A 14,606-nucleotide genomic window follows, 5' to 3' on the forward strand; every position below is an offset into this window, starting at 1 on the left:
ATTACAGAAAATTTAGACTAAACGAAGGTTCCACCGAGATTCGAACTCGGATCGCTGGATTCAGAGTCCAGAGTGCTAACCGTTACACCATGGAACCAGACACGAGCAAGGGACGCGTAAATACATTTAGCAGTATTCTGACGTACTTCAGACACTTCCTACTTGCATTTTTTAACCTAATGGACACGATCGAGCATTATAAAACTTAATCTGGGCAATGTTTGCAGTTGCAGCCGATGACTGCATTTCCTCTGCGTCTATATGGGCGCGCTGAGTAGCAGTGTGTGGAAACGAAAGACAGGGACGGACGTAAAGCAATCAGTACGAACAAGAAAGTATGCAGAGCCTCTGGTAGCTCAGTTGGTAGAGCGGTGGACTGTAGTGGAGGATTCACAGTTATCCATAGGTCGCTGGTTCAAATCCGGCCCAGAGGACTGTTTTTCTAATCTCAGGAGCAAAGAGGCTCCAGAGCATGCCCACTCGGTCAGAACCTCCCTATGTTTTAAACCTATTTTAAAGGAAATTCATTTGCTCAGCTTGTAATAGCTAGTTGATTATCATGGGATTCTTAGCCTTCGTAGGATAATGATATTTCTTCGAATTATCGTAAAATTGCTTGCTCTTACAGGCATTACTCGTTTAATGTGCTATATAGGTCACATAGTCGCACCAATATTCAGCCGTTTCATAGACGTCTCGTTTTTCACACAAACGTAGAAACTAAATCCCTGAGCCTATCGCTGATACTTCCTCGGCGAGAAACGCTTATTACAGAAAATTTAGACTAAACGAAGGTTCCACCGAGATTCGAACTCGGATCGCTGGATTCAGAGTCCAGAGTGCTAACCGTTACACCATGGAACCAGACACGAGCAAGGGACGCGTAAAAACATTTAGCAGTATTCTGACGTACTTCAGACACTTCCTACTTGCATTTTTTAACCTAATGGACACGATCGAGCATTATAAAACTTAATCTGGGCAATGTTTGCAGTTGCAGCCGATGACTGCATTTCCTCTGCGTCTATATGGGCGCGCTGAGTAGCAGTGTGTGGAAACGAAAGACAGGGACGGACGTAAAGCAATCAGTACGAACAAGAAAGTATGCAGAGCCTCTGGTAGCTCAGTTGGGGCGCAGTCGGCTTTTGGCGGCCGTGGTGTGCGGACCTCCGGCGTGTGCTGTGCGCTGCGGTCTGCTGCGCTCCGCTCGGTAAGTCAAGCGCCTGTTGCAGTAGTTACTGCGTTATTTGAGACTCTTGATGGATTCATATTAGAAGGAGAGATGGATCAGCCTAATAGGAGAGACACATTGAAATTTGTTTTTGACCAGAAAGGGCAGAGACCGAATTCGTTCGAAATTGAGACGTGGCTAGAAGAAGTTGTGAAAATTTCGTTTGAGGATATTATAGGTATTCACCTTTCAATTGTGAGTAGTATTGTGTATGTCAAGCTTAAAAACACGGAATTGTGTGACAAAATTGTTGAATCTAGTGGCGGAACATTTAAGTTCAAACATCACGATGGCAATGTTAGTGAAGTTCGTGTTACGCATGCTGGCTTTGGATTAAGAACTCTCCGTATCTTTGAGCTACCATTTGAAATCACCGCTGAGCAGATCAATTACGTGATAGCTCCTTATGGGAGAATAATTAGCAATTTTGCAGAAAAGTGGTCTGCTGCTCACAAGTTCCCCGTCTTGAATGGTATCAGGCAACTGCGAGTGGATTTACACAAGCACATACCCTCGTATATAAATGTTTGTGGTTATCGAGCTATAGTAATATATGATGGGCAGCCAAGAACCTGCGCGTCTTGCGGCGGCACAGGCCATGTCCGCTCGCAGTGTATACAAAACCGAGTGGCCCAGCTACCTGCGGGCGAAGCAGTGAGACCCCCGGCCATGTCAACGTTGCCTTTAACTTACGCAGCGGCAGCCGCTGGACAACTCCATACGCGTGACGCTCCTGACGCTACTCGGGACGCTACCCAGGATGATGCAGCTCGCGACAATGAAGTGATAATGGAAGTTAGCGACTCGACGGGGACAACACAGCCAAAGAGTCAAGAAAAAGAACAAAATATCTCTGTTCAAATAGAACAAACTCCTGAACCGGTTATAGTCCTTCAGATTGAGCAGTCTCCAGAAAACCACAAGGAAATCAACCCACCACTTGCCAGAGAACAAGACCGAGCGCAAGAAACCCAAGATGTAATGGAAAACGATGAAACCTCCCCAAGAGTCAGTCCTCCAAGGAAACATAAAAAGAGGAGACTATTTCATAAGGGAGCTGAACAACTGGCACCCCCTTTGCGAGAAAAAGCAAAGCAGATTAGCAACAAACTGCATGAAGAACAACATCGTAATCCGGTTCTGAGTATGCAGGCACCTGACCCCTTGCAAGCCAAATCGAATACACCATGCCCCATGTCAACGGAGCAGTCGTCAAACGAGAGGTTGAAGCTGATAGTAAATTTCGATGCAGACAAGGTTTTCCCTGATACTAGAAATGCAGAAAAAGAGACATCGAAAACTAATCAACACAAAACCTGGGCTGATGAATCGGATGAAATGCATCAAGATGAAGAATTGAACGAAACTGGAGGAACGGAACAGACTTCTGCCCCAAGAGATCAACTGAAGGCGATGAATACATCATTGCCGGAACATACATGTGAAAAAGGATTTTCCTCCGACAGCACTTCGTATGACGAATACTGACTTCAGTAATGAATAGGACAATATGAACGCAGCGCAAGCCTACAAAATCGCTACGTTGAACATTAATAAGATACGCTCCTCCCTGCATTTACAACATCTGCAAGACTTTCTATACGCTGCTGACGTTGATATACTACTGTTACAGGAAGTAACAGATATTAAATTAGAGAAGATACGTGGATACAACGCCACACTAAACCCCGGTTACGGTGCAGAGCTGGGAACCGCAATTCTCACGAAAGAAGGCATCCGTGTCACACAAATAGCAAAACTTGAAAACAGCAGAGGGGTTGCAGTGACTGTTAACAATGCCCGCATCATCAACGTTTATGCACCGTCAGGCAACAATAACAGGCGTGCTAGAGCGGATTTTTTTAGAAGGGAAATCGTTCATCTCTTCGGTACACGTCAAGATTATATAATCCTAGCCGGCGATTTTAATTCTGTACTTAGCCCGAAAGACCAGACACCGAATTTCAACAAGTCCGTAGAACTGGAAAGAATAGTCCACCAAATGCAGTTAATCGATACCTGGGAACATACCCATGGCGCACAGGCCGGTTTCACATATTTTAACAGTCACTCAGCAAGCAGGCTAGACAGAATTTACGTGTCGTCCAACCTTAAGAACCATGTACTCCAGTCTGAGGTCTGGCCCACTATGTTTTCTGACCATGCCGCGTACATCACCACAGTAAATTTGGAAAAACAAGAGACTTACCGAGCGAGGGGCATATGGAAACTCAACATTACACATCTCCAAGATGAGGAATGTCGCGTAGCATTTACTAATGTGTGGCAAGAATGCGAGAAACGATTCCCGCGATACAGTTCTGCCATAGCTTGGTGGTTACAATGTGCGAAGCCTAAAATAAGAAGAATGCTGATGGATTACTCGCGACAGAAAAGTTTCTGGATTAAAAAGACGACTGAATTTTATTTTAGCTGCCTTAGAGACCTGTACACCTTGGACACACGATTAATGGAGAACTTTAGCCGGATTCAGAAAGTCAAAGCAAAACTTTTGGCGCTGAAGCGGCGACAGTCAGAAGGTTTTAAAGTCAGAGCGAGACTACACAACATTGTAGAAGGGGAAGAAACGGCTATGTACCATGTAATGCGTGAGAATAAGAGAGGAAACAGAAAAATACTGACAGAAGTTAAGTTACCTGATGGGACCAGGCACACAAAACAGCATGAAATTCAAAACGCTGTTCATAAATATATCTCAGATATGATGTCCACCAAACCTACCGTCGACGAGGCGCGGCGTGATCTTGTTAGAAACGTATCAGGACGAATTAGTACAGAGCAAGTAGAAAATCTTATGGCCGAAATAGAAGAGGACGAATTGAAAGACGCAATAGCACAGAGTCCTAAAAATAAGTCTCCAGGACCTGACGGTATCCCCGTGGAATTCTACCAAGTGTTCTGGCCACAAATGAAAAGCAAGTTGCTATGTATGTACAACGAAATCATGAGTGGCACTGTTGCCGCTCCCAAAGAATTTCCTGAAGGGATCATAGTTCTAATTCCTAAAAACTCACTTAGCAAAGCGATTGAAAACCTTCGCCCAGTAACATTACTCAACAGTGATTACAAAATTATGGCCCGCGTATTAGCAAGAAGAATAAAAATGGTTATTAACTCTGTAACTGGCACGTACCAAACATGTGTAGGCAAAGACAGAAACATTTATCAGAATATATGCGAATATAGGGATATAATATCAACCGCAAATGTATGCCGAATAAAATGTGCTTTAGTGTCATTAGACTTCGAGAAGGCGTTTGATAGGGTCGATCATAAGTATCTTCTTGGTATCATGGAAGTAATGGGATTCCCACCACGATTCGTGAGGATTATTCAACAAATTCTGAAAAACAGTGTAGCACGAATAATGATAAACGGACAACTAAGTAGAGAGATGGAATTGACTGGATCCGTACGTCAAGGTTGCCCAATGTCAATGGCGCTTTTCGCAATAGCAATAGAACCTCTCCTCGCGACACTCACGCATCACCTGCAAGGACTCCATATACACGGCAAGAAAATAGTGTGCAACGCCTACGCAGGTGATGTGGGCGTCCTGGTTATAAATGAAGATGAAGTGGCGAAAGCTCTTCAGATTGTACACACATATGAACTTGCTTCTGGCGCCAAACTAAATAAAAGGAAGTCAGGCATCATGAACCTAGGCAGAGGAATATCCATGCAAAATCGGGGACAATTGACGGAAGTATCCACATTGAAATGTTTGGGTATTGAATTTAGGAGCAACATCCAACACACTATTGCCGTCAATTATAAAAAACTACTTGCAAGCATACGAGCATCTGTACAAGGAAACAGTATGAGGCAACTGGACGAGATACAGAAAATCAAACTAGTAAATGTGTATATAACATCCAAACTTAACTATGTTGTCCAAGCTTTTCCGATGCCATTAGAAACAGCCAGAAGAATTTTATCCGCGATAGGAAGCTTTGTATGCCAAGGCAACATTTTCAAAGTGAAGTTCAATACACTAACACTCCCAACAAGGAAAGGAGGTTTAAACCTTGTTGATGTCAGTTACAGGTCACGAGCGTTATATGTGTGTCGAATGTGCAAGCAATGGAAACAGATGCCCGACAGCTTAACGGCCCACTTGCTGAATGAAATTGCTCCAACAAGCATGCAGCCGCCTATAGATGTGAAGCATATACCAGCTGGTCTTTGTCACCTGAAAACTTTTCTCGTTGAGTACAGTTATATCTCCTCGAGGCTCTCAGAACAGCAGTTGAAGAGAGTAAAGGACATCTATACATATTTGATGGAAGCTAAGGACGGAAATATTATTGAAATAAAATACCCCAACAACGACTGGTCTGCAATTTGGAAAAATATCGACGATCGGAACTTACCCTCTAAGGTGAAAGCAACTTGGTATAATGCACTCAACAGGAAAATTTCAACTAATTCCAAATTGCACGCTATACATCTCACAAATTCGCCCTTGTGCGCGTCATGTAACCTTCTTGACACTGAAGAACACCGATTCGTGTGTGAAAGAGTAAGAGACATATGGCATATAGTTAAGCAGAAATTAGCGACCGTTAACAGAACATCTCCAACCGTTTTCACCGCCGCAGATTTTCTGACTCCAGACGCAGTGCCATACCCTGATACGAAAAGAAATGCTGTTAACTGGCTAAAAGGGCACACTGTGCACTATTTCTTGAAGGCAGAAAATAAAAGCAAAGAAGATTACTGGGTGTATCTAACGACTCAGCACCATCATCTCATGCGGACAAAAGACTACAAAAAAAATTACGCATGCTTCCTAAATAGAATCATGGAATAAAATTAAACATAGAACAATAGACAAATTAAGATTGGTACGGAATTCAGAGATGTCAGCCTTGCACGATTACAGATACCTGGAACCGGAATGTCTTCGATCCTTTCACGAGACACAGCAGAAAAGAAATCAAGTCCGTGGCAAGACGCACAGGACTATATCCTCATGAAGAAATTAGACATCAAATGTTTTTTTTTTTTTTTTTTTTTTTTTTTTTTTTTAATTATCTTATGCCATACACGGATAAGTTTTAAGTTCTAAAATAACGTTCTTCAAGGGGTTGCAAGATTTTATGTTTTCCTTATGAAGATGAGAGACTTCACGTATCAGTTTATTTTAATATACTTATCTTTCCATTAGCAAGAGGAAGATTCATTACCTTTAATTAATATTAAGAAAAAAACAGTTATTTCTCATTTCTGTTAGCTAAGGTAATTTAGACATCCAGCTTACAGAAAAAAAAATTAAGAAGCCGAAATTAAAAAAAAAATAAAAAAATAAAAAAAAATAAAATAAAATAAAAAATAAAATAAAACAAAAAAAATACAAAACAAGAAAAAGTGGCCGAGCACTCGCAAAAAGTAAGAAAAATGAGGACTTGGCATCAGAAACATAAAAAAGTACATACAATAAAAAAAAGTAAAAAAAAAGTTGGTAGAAGGATGGACTCATAATCAAAAAAAAAAAAAAAAGAAAAAAAAGAAAAAAAAAAAAAAAAAAGTTGGTAGAGCGGTGGACTGTAGTGGAGGATTCACAGTTATCCATAGGTCGCTGGTTCAAATCCGGCCCAGAGGACTGTTTTTCTAATCTCAGGAGCAAAGAGGCTCCAGAGCATGCCCACTCGGTCAGAACCTCCCTATGTTTTAAACCTATTTTAAAGGAAATTCATTTGCTCAGCTTGTAATAGCTAGTTGATTATCATGGGATTCTTAGCCTTCGTAGGATAATGATATTTCTTCGAATTATCGTAAAATTGCTTGCTCTTACAGGCATTACTCGTTTAATGTGCTATATAGGTCACATAGTCGCACCAATATTCAGCCGTTTCATAGACGTCTCGTTTTTCACACAAACGTAGAAACTAAATCCCTGAGCCTATCGCTGATACTTCCTCGGCGAGAAACGCTTATTACAGAAAATTTAGACTAAACGAAGGTTCCACCGAGATTCGAACTCGGATCGCTGGATTCAGAGTCCAGAGTGCTAACCGTTACACCATGGAACCAGACACGAGCAAGGGACGCGTAAATACATTTAGCAGTATTCTGACGTACTTCAGACACTTCCTACTTGCATTTTTTAACCTAATGGACACGATCGAGCATTATAAAACTTAATCTGGGCAATGTTTGCAGTTGCAGCCGATGACTGCATTTCCTCTGCGTCTATATGGGCGCGCTGAGTAGCAGTGTGTGGAAACGAAAGACAGGGACGGACGTAAAGCAATCAGTACGAACAAGAAAGTATGCAGAGCCTCTGGTAGCTCAGTTGGTAGAGCGGTGGACTGTAGTGGAGGATTCACAGTTATCCATAGGTCGCTGGTTCAAATCCGGCCCAGAGGACTGTTTTTCTAATCTCAGGAGCAAAGAGGCTCCAGAGCATGCCCACTCGGTCAGAACCTCCCTATGTTTTAAACCTATTTTAAAGGAAATTCATTTGCTCAGCTTGTAATAGCTAGTTGATTATCATGGGATTCTTAGCCTTCGTAGGATAATGATATTTCTTCGAATTATCGTAAAATTGCTTGCTCTTACAGGCATTACTCGTTTAATGTGCTATATAGGTCACATAGTCGCACCAATATTCAGCCGTTTCATAGACGTCTCGTTTTTCACACAAACGTAGAAACTAAATCCCTGAGCCTATCGCTGATACTTCGTCGGCGAGAAACGCTTATTACAGAAAATTTAGACTAAACGAAGGTTCCACCGAGATTCGAACTCGGATCGCTGGATTCAGAGTCCAGAGTGCTAACCGTTACACCATGGAACCAAACACGAGCAAGGGACGCGTAAATACATTTAGCAGTATTCTGACGTACTTCAGACACTTCCTACTTGCATTTTTTAACCTAATGGACACGATCGAGCATTATAAAACTTAATCTGGGCAATGTTTGCAGTTGCAGCCGATGACTGCATTTCCTCTGCGTCTATATGGGCGCGCTGAGTAGCAGTGTGTGGAAACGAAAGACAGGGACGGACGTAAAGCAATCAGTACGAACAAGAAAGTATGCAGAGCCTCTGGTAGCTCAGTTGGTAGAGCGGTGGACTGTAGTGGAGGATTCACAGTTATCCATAGGTCGCTGGTTCAAATCCGGCCCAGAGGACTGTTTTTCTAATCTCAGGAGCAAAGAGGCTCCAGAGCATGCCCACTCGGTCAGAACCTCCCTATGTTTTAAACCTATTTTAAAGGAAATTCATTTGCTCAGCTTGTAATAGCTAGTTGATTATCATGGGATTCTTAGCCTTCGTAGGATAATGATATTTCTTCGAATTATCGTAAAATTGCTTGCTCTTACAGGCATTACTCGTTTAATGTGCTATATAGGTCACATAGTCGCACCAATATTCAGCCGTTTCATAGACGTCTCGTTTTTCACACAAACGTAGAAACTAAATCCCTGAGCCTATCGCTGATACTTCCTCGGCGAGAAACGCTTATTACAGAAAATTTAGACTAAACGAAGGTTCCACCGAGATTCGAACTCGGATCGCTGGATTCAGAGTCCAGAGTGCTAACCGTTACACCATGGAACCAGACACGAGCAAGGGACGCGTAAATACATTTAGCAGTATTCTGACGTACTTCAGACACTTCCTACTTGCATTTTTTAACCTAATGCACACGATCGAGCATTATAAAACTTAATCTGGGCAATGTTTGCAGTTGCAGCCGATGACTGCATTTCCTCTGCGTCTATATGGGCGCGCTGAGTAGCAGTGTGTGGAAACGAAAGACAGGGACGGACGTAAAGCAATCAGTACGAACAAGAAAGTATGCAGAGCCTCTGGTAGCTCAGTTGGTAGAGCGGTGGACTGTAGTGGAGGATTCACAGTTATCCATAGGTCGCTGGTTCAAATCCGGCCCAGAGGACTGTTTTTCTAATCTCAGGAGCAAAGAGGCTCCAGAGCATGCCCACTCGGTCAGAACCTCCCTATGTTTTAAACCTATTTTAAAGGAAATTCATTTGCTCAGCTTGTAATAGCTAGTTGATTATCATGGGATTCTTAGCCTTCGTAGGATAATGATATTTCTTCGAATTATCGTAAAATTGCTTGCTCTTACAGGCATTACTCGTTTAATGTGCTATATAGGTCACATAGTCGCACCAATATTCAGCCGTTTCATAGACGTCTCGTTTTTCACACAAACGTAGAAACTAAATCCCTGAGCCTATCGCTGATACTTCCTCGGCGAGAAACGCTTATTACAGAAAATTTAGACTAAACGAAGGTTCCACCGAGATTCGAACTCGGATCGCTGGATTCAGAGTCCAGAGTGCTAACCGTTACACCATGGAACCAGACACGAGCAAGGGACGCGTAAATACATTTAGCAGTATTCTGACGTACTTCAGACACTTCCTACTTGCATTTTTTAACCTAATGGACACGATCGAGCATTATAAAACTTAATCTGGGCAATGTTTGCAGTTGCAGCCGATGACTGCATTTCCTCTGCGTCTATATGGGCGCGCTGAGTAGCAGTGTGTGGAAACGAAAGACAGGGACGGACGTAAAGCAATCAGTACGAACAAGAAAGTATGCAGAGCCTCTGGTAGCTCAGTTGGTAGAGCGGTGGACTGTAGTGGAGGATTCACAGTTATCCATAGGTCGCTGGTTCAAATCCGGCCCAGAGGACTGTTTTTCTAATCTCAGGAGCAAAGAGGCTCCAGAGCATGCCCACTCGGTCAGAACCTCCCTATGTTTTAAACCTATTTTAAAGGAAATTCATTTGCTCAGCTTGTAATAGCTAGTTGATTATCATGGGATTCCTAGCCTTCGTAGGATAATGATATTTCTTCGAATTATCGTAAAATTGCTTGCTCTTACAGGCATTACTCGTTTAATGTGCTATATAGGTCACATAGTCGCACCAATATTCAGCCGTTTCATAGACGTCTCGTTTTTCACACAAACGTAGAAACTAAATCCCTGAGCCTATCGCTGATACTTCCTCGGCGAGAAACGCTTATTACAGAAAATTTAGACTAAACGACGGTTCCACCGAGATTCGAACTCGGATCGCTGGATTCAGAGTCCAGAGTGCTAACCGTTACACCATTTTTTTTTTTTTTTTTTTTTTTTTATTTTTTTTTCTTCTTTGTTTTTTTTTTTGGGCCTCCCTTCTCCCCACACAGCCCATATACGCTCACCTTTTTGTGCCTTCTTCGGCTAGCTTCTGCGCTTTTTTTGGAGATTTTGTTTTTGTTTTTATATATATATATATATATATATATATATATTTTGCGGTGGTATATCTCAGGATCACTACCTCTCAAGCTCGTCTTCACTTAGTAATGGCATGAATGTTTCCGTGTCGTTCTGCATTCATCGATGTTTGAGTTGCTTGAAGGCTTGATTCAATGGCGTCGTCTCTTAGCGTTGAGAGTATGTTCGCCGAGATGGCCGCCGTGCTGTTTTCTTGCAGTTATTCACTAAAGTAACTGGTGTGTTCCTTGAGTTGGTGGAGACAAAATCAACAAGAGCATATGTTTCTCTTTCAGCATCATAGATAATAAGGAGAAATAAAGGTCCGTGTTGAGGAAAAACGGGTATCTAGAAAGAAATACTGCCTCGTCTGAGTTAAACTTCATCAAATTAAACTATACGTGTCTTCTGGGGAACGTAAAGAAACAGAAATAAATATTGGCTCCACAAGTTTAGCATCCTGTTGCATGCTGCTTCTCTTGGGCCTTAGGTGCACACATTGCACCAACCATGAAACAATAAAAGTCCTGAGAACTGACAAAGAGATACCCTGATAATAGAAGAAATAAATAAAAAGCAATAATCGTACTCAATAGTTCGCACACTTAAAGTTTTCCATCATTCAAAGCAACGGTGAGAAATTTCTGAAATTTTTCTTTATATTTTCGTAATCGTTTGATCGCGTAATATTCGGCAATAAGATACATGAGAAAATCAGAAAGTGTAGGCGTTTTAGTCGTCAGCATATAATAGAGGTACTGTCCAATTAACCAGGTATAGCTATTATTTTTAGATTTCGGAAATAATTGCCAGTCCGGGTGGAGTATATCCTGCAGTTGTATTGCGGATGGCGACGTTCTATTAATAAGAGCCAGTTTCATTCTCGTCCAGTTCCAGATTTGCGTTTGATCTCTGCAGTATAATATGTGTTGCAACGTTTCCACATGTCCACATGCGTCGCAAGTCGGTGTAGGCCGTAATTGGATCTTACACAATTTCTCTCCCGTGGGCATCACCTCGTTCACAACATCATACCACAAGGAACGTACTCGGGAACGAAGAAGAGGAGTGCTGATATTCATCCAAATTTGTCGCCAGTTCTTGCCAGGATACTTCATTTCAATAGAGTTATTCTGTTGCCGATTCGTAAATACACTGTAAACAGCCGCAGCAGTGAATGCTTGCAGGTGCTGATGCACATAGCTGGACTCCACGTAATATCGGCGAATATGAACGAGCTCGGGATGGATAGGTCCAACATTTATCGGTGGCGTCATATCCGGTGGTCGTAACTGCTGGAATAGACGTGCCGTAAGACCTGTCTGACTACATCGGAAGATCCTTGATGTTCTAGCTAGAAAAATCGCTAAGCACTGTGATTCAACATCTTTAAGGGCTAGACCACCTTTATAGTGAGGTAAAGCGGTAGCCTTGAAAGCGACTTTAAAAATATTACCTCGCCAAACGTACCAGCCTGCAAGAGCTAAAATTCTGTTTGCAATATCGGTAGGAATAGGGAGAACAGCGGCAACATGGTAAATCTTGCTGAGAACATAATAATTGACGAAATGTGCTCTCTGAATCCTGTCTAAAGACCGCATATTGTGCTCTCGAATCAAAGCTCGAAGGACGTTGAGCTTCTGTTCCCAATTCACTCTCACCATTTCCCGTGGATTCGAAGTGAGAATCAAGCCAAGGTGCTTGAGTTGGTTGGTTGCCTCTAACCAAACGGTGTTCGCAAAGCGAGCCTGCGGACCTAAATGCAAGACTTTGGATTTCCGTTCGTTAAGGCGTGCACCGCAGGCGCTGGCATACCGGTGTACAAGCCGTCGCACGGTATCGAACTCTTCGTCGTTGTTGATAAGGACGCTAATATCGTCCGCATAGGCATGACAGACGGTCTTTGTATTCAGCGTTTGAAGACCCGGTAAGGTGACGCAAAACGTCTTCAGTAGTGGCTCTATAGCAATGGCGAAAAGAGTCGTAGAAAGCGGGCACCCTTGTCGCAAACCTTGTTGAATGGGCACAGGGGCTGTTAACTGGCCGTTGAATTTCACGCGGGAAGACGTATTGCTGATACAGTTCCTGATTATCTGTACGAAATACTGGTTGAAACCCAGTTTTTCCAGCGTTCTGAACAGAAATCCGTGGTTAGTCCTATCAAATGCCTTATCGAAGTCAAAAAAGACTATTGCCAACGTGGTCTTGCAAATCCAAGTCAAATATGCAATATCTCGGTATTCGCACAGGGCGTCTATCATTGATCGGCCAGTAACCACGTTCATGTGATATGAACCAAGAACATTACGAAGGACTGGCTTGAGTCTGGCATTGATAATCCGAGTAAAGATTTTGAAATCTGCGTTGAGTAGGGTGATTGGTCGTAAGTTATTGAGTGAAGTCCCCGGTGACGGTGTGGAGACTAAGACTATCATGCCCTCAGTAAACTGCGATGGAAGAGCAGTATTCATTAACAATTCATTATACATGATAGTCAGTTCGTCGCCGAAAACATCCCAGTACCGAAGATAAAATTCAATCGGCAAACCGTCTAAGCCTGCAGCTTTTCCTTTCGCCGCAGTACACCATGGAACCAGACACGAGCAAGGGACGCGTAAATACATTTAGCAGTATTCTGACGTACTTCAGACACTTCCTACTTGCATTTTTTAACCTAATGGACACGATCGAGCATTATAAAACTTAATCTGGGCAATGTTTGCAGTTGCAGCCGATGACTGCATTTCCTCTGCGTCTATATGGGCGCGCTGAGTAGCAGTGTGTGGAAACGAAAGACAGGGACAGACGTAAAGCAATCAGTACGAACAAGAAAGTATGCAGAGCCTCTGGTAGCTAAGTTGGTAGAGCGGTGGACTGTAGTGGAGGATTCACAGTTATCCATAGGTCGCTGGTTCAAATCCGGCCCAGAGGACTGTTTTTCTAATCTCAGGAGCAAAGAGGCTCCAGAGCATGCCCACTCGGTCAGAACCTCCCTATGTTTTAAACCTATTTTAAAGGAAATTCATTTGCTCAGCTTGTAATAGCTAGTTGATTATCATGGGATTCTTAGCCTTCGTAGGATAATGATATTTCTTCGAATTATCGTAAAATTGCTTACTCTTACAGGCATTACTCGTTTAATGTGCTATATAGTTCACATAGTCGCACCAATATTCAGCCGTTTCATAGACGTCTCGTTTTTCACACAAACGTAGAAACTAAATCCCTGAGCCTATCGCTGATACTTCCTCGGCGAGAAACGCTTATTACAGAAAATTTAGACTAAACGAAGGTTCCACCGAGATTCGAACTGGGATCGCTACATTCAGAGTCCAGAGTTCTAACCGTTACACCACGGAACCAGACACGAGCAAGGGACGCGTAAATACATTTAGCAGTATTCTGACGTACTTCAGACACTTCCTACTTGCATTTTTTAACCTAATGGACACGATCGAGCATTATAAAACTTAATCTGGGCAATGTTTGCAGTTGCAGCCGATGACTGCATTTCCTCTGCGTCTATATGGGCGCGCTGAGTAGCAGTGTGTGGAAACGAAAGACAGGGACGGACGTAAAGCAATCAGTACGAACAAGAAAGTATGCAGAGCCTCTGGTAGCTCAGTTTGTAGAGCGGTGGACTGTAGTGGAGGATTCACAGTTATCCATAGGTCGCTGGTTCAAATCCGGCCCAGAGGACTGTTTTTCTAATCTCAGGAGCAAAGAGGCTCCAGAGCATGCCCACTCGGTCAGAACCTCCCTATGTTTTAAACCTATTTTAAAGGAAATTCATTTGCTCAGCTTGTAATAGCTAGTTGATTATCATGGGATTCTTAGCCTTCGTAGGATAATGATATTTCTTCGAATTATCGTAAAATTGCTTGCTCTTACAGGCATTACTCGTTTAATGTGCTATATAGGTCACATAGTCGCACCAATATTCAGCCGTTTCATAGACGTCTCGTTTTTCACACAAACGTAGAAACTAAATCCCTGAGCCTATCGCTGATACTTCCTCGGCGAGAAACGCTTATTACAGAAAATTTAGACTAACGAAGGTTCCACCGAAATTCGAACTCGGATCGCTGGATTCAGAGTCCAGAGTGCTAAT

At 42.6% G+C, this 14,606-nt stretch overlaps 13 non-coding genes across 13 annotated transcripts; 7 read left to right on the plus strand and 6 right to left on the minus strand.

Moving 5' to 3' along the window:
• Positions 1-25: 25 nt before the first annotated feature.
• On the minus strand, positions 26-97 carry Trnaq-cug (transfer RNA glutamine (anticodon CUG)). Its single transcript has one exon. It is a non-coding gene; the product is annotated as a tRNA-Gln (tRNA).
• Positions 98-345: 248 nt separating this feature from the next.
• On the plus strand, positions 346-434 carry Trnay-gua (transfer RNA tyrosine (anticodon GUA)). Its single transcript is given in 2 exon segments — positions 346-382; positions 399-434. It is a non-coding gene; the product is annotated as a tRNA-Tyr (tRNA).
• Positions 435-792: 358 nt separating this feature from the next.
• Positions 793-864, minus strand: Trnaq-cug (transfer RNA glutamine (anticodon CUG)). The gene has a single exon. It is a non-coding gene; the product is annotated as a tRNA-Gln (tRNA).
• A 6,351-nt stretch (positions 865-7,215) lies between these two features.
• On the minus strand, positions 7,216-7,287 carry Trnaq-cug (transfer RNA glutamine (anticodon CUG)). Its single transcript has one exon. It is a non-coding gene; the product is annotated as a tRNA-Gln (tRNA).
• Positions 7,288-7,535: 248 nt separating this feature from the next.
• Trnay-gua (transfer RNA tyrosine (anticodon GUA)) lies at positions 7,536-7,624 on the plus strand. The gene is given in 2 exon segments: positions 7,536-7,572; positions 7,589-7,624. It is a non-coding gene; the product is annotated as a tRNA-Tyr (tRNA).
• A 358-nt stretch (positions 7,625-7,982) lies between these two features.
• Trnaq-cug (transfer RNA glutamine (anticodon CUG)) lies at positions 7,983-8,054 on the minus strand. Its single transcript has one exon. It is a non-coding gene; the product is annotated as a tRNA-Gln (tRNA).
• A 248-nt stretch (positions 8,055-8,302) lies between these two features.
• Positions 8,303-8,391, plus strand: Trnay-gua (transfer RNA tyrosine (anticodon GUA)). Its single transcript is given in 2 exon segments — positions 8,303-8,339; positions 8,356-8,391. It is a non-coding gene; the product is annotated as a tRNA-Tyr (tRNA).
• A 358-nt stretch (positions 8,392-8,749) lies between these two features.
• Trnaq-cug (transfer RNA glutamine (anticodon CUG)) lies at positions 8,750-8,821 on the minus strand. Its single transcript has one exon. It is a non-coding gene; the product is annotated as a tRNA-Gln (tRNA).
• Positions 8,822-9,069: 248 nt separating this feature from the next.
• Trnay-gua (transfer RNA tyrosine (anticodon GUA)) lies at positions 9,070-9,158 on the plus strand. Its single transcript is given in 2 exon segments — positions 9,070-9,106; positions 9,123-9,158. It is a non-coding gene; the product is annotated as a tRNA-Tyr (tRNA).
• A 358-nt stretch (positions 9,159-9,516) lies between these two features.
• On the minus strand, positions 9,517-9,588 carry Trnaq-cug (transfer RNA glutamine (anticodon CUG)). Its single transcript has one exon. It is a non-coding gene; the product is annotated as a tRNA-Gln (tRNA).
• Positions 9,589-9,836: 248 nt separating this feature from the next.
• Trnay-gua (transfer RNA tyrosine (anticodon GUA)) lies at positions 9,837-9,925 on the plus strand. Its single transcript is given in 2 exon segments — positions 9,837-9,873; positions 9,890-9,925. It is a non-coding gene; the product is annotated as a tRNA-Tyr (tRNA).
• Positions 9,926-13,338: 3,413 nt separating this feature from the next.
• Positions 13,339-13,427, plus strand: Trnay-gua (transfer RNA tyrosine (anticodon GUA)). The gene is given in 2 exon segments: positions 13,339-13,375; positions 13,392-13,427. It is a non-coding gene; the product is annotated as a tRNA-Tyr (tRNA).
• A 678-nt stretch (positions 13,428-14,105) lies between these two features.
• Positions 14,106-14,194, plus strand: Trnay-gua (transfer RNA tyrosine (anticodon GUA)). Its single transcript is given in 2 exon segments — positions 14,106-14,142; positions 14,159-14,194. It is a non-coding gene; the product is annotated as a tRNA-Tyr (tRNA).
• Positions 14,195-14,606: the final 412 nt, after the last annotated feature.

The sequence above is a fragment of the Schistocerca serialis genome, chromosome 2 (assembly GCF_023864345.2).
Source record: "Schistocerca serialis cubense isolate TAMUIC-IGC-003099 chromosome 2, iqSchSeri2.2, whole genome shotgun sequence".
Classification (NCBI taxonomy): Eukaryota; Metazoa; Arthropoda; class Insecta; order Orthoptera; family Acrididae; genus Schistocerca; species Schistocerca serialis.